The sequence below is a fragment of the Globicephala melas genome, chromosome 3, assembly GCF_963455315.2.
Source record: "Globicephala melas chromosome 3, mGloMel1.2, whole genome shotgun sequence".
Lineage (NCBI taxonomy): Eukaryota > Metazoa > Chordata > Mammalia > Artiodactyla > Delphinidae > Globicephala > Globicephala melas.
Window position 1 is genome coordinate 109,779,925 of NC_083316.1, and position 733 is coordinate 109,780,657.

The following is a 733-nucleotide window of genomic DNA, read 5'->3' on the forward strand; positions in this document are numbered from 1 at the left end:
TCCAATTCATAAACACGGAATGTCTCCCCATGTATTATATTTAGGTCTTCTTTAATTTCTTTCCGTGATGTCTGTAGTTTTCAACATAGAAGTATGCCCCCAAGGGTAACCACTACCTTGACTCTAACATTATAGTTCCCTCCTTTATAGTTTGTATAAATGGAATCATACAGTATGAATTCTTTCTATCTGTCTCCCTACACTCAATATTGTTTGTGAGATTCTTCCTTATCGGGTATAGCAGTTCATTCTTTTTCAATGTGGTGTAGTATCCCATTGTGTGAATATACCACAATTTGTTTATCCCATTCAACTGTTGACGGACATTTGGGTTGTATCCAGTTTGGGGCTATTACAAATAGTGTTGCTGTGAACATCATGTAGGTGTCTTCTGGTGCACACACATGCATTTCTGTTGGACATTTACTTAGGAGTGGATTTGCTGGGATTTCCATATATTCTACTCGTGTTTATTGTCTCTTTCCTGACTAGAATATAAGTTCCACGTCTAGTTCTATCCACTGTTATGTCCCAGCGCCTAACGCATTGCAGGGCTTCAATAAATTACCTTCTCCAGGGTGGCGTGGTCACCAGCTGCTTCATCCCAGGCTAGGGACTCCGCTCGGGACTCTGCGCCTGTGGCGCGGGCTTTGGGTGGGGAAAGAGGCGCTCAGTGGAGGGACGTGGGGGTGGAGTAAGAGCCCGCCCCGCCCCGTCCCGTGGCAGCCCCAGC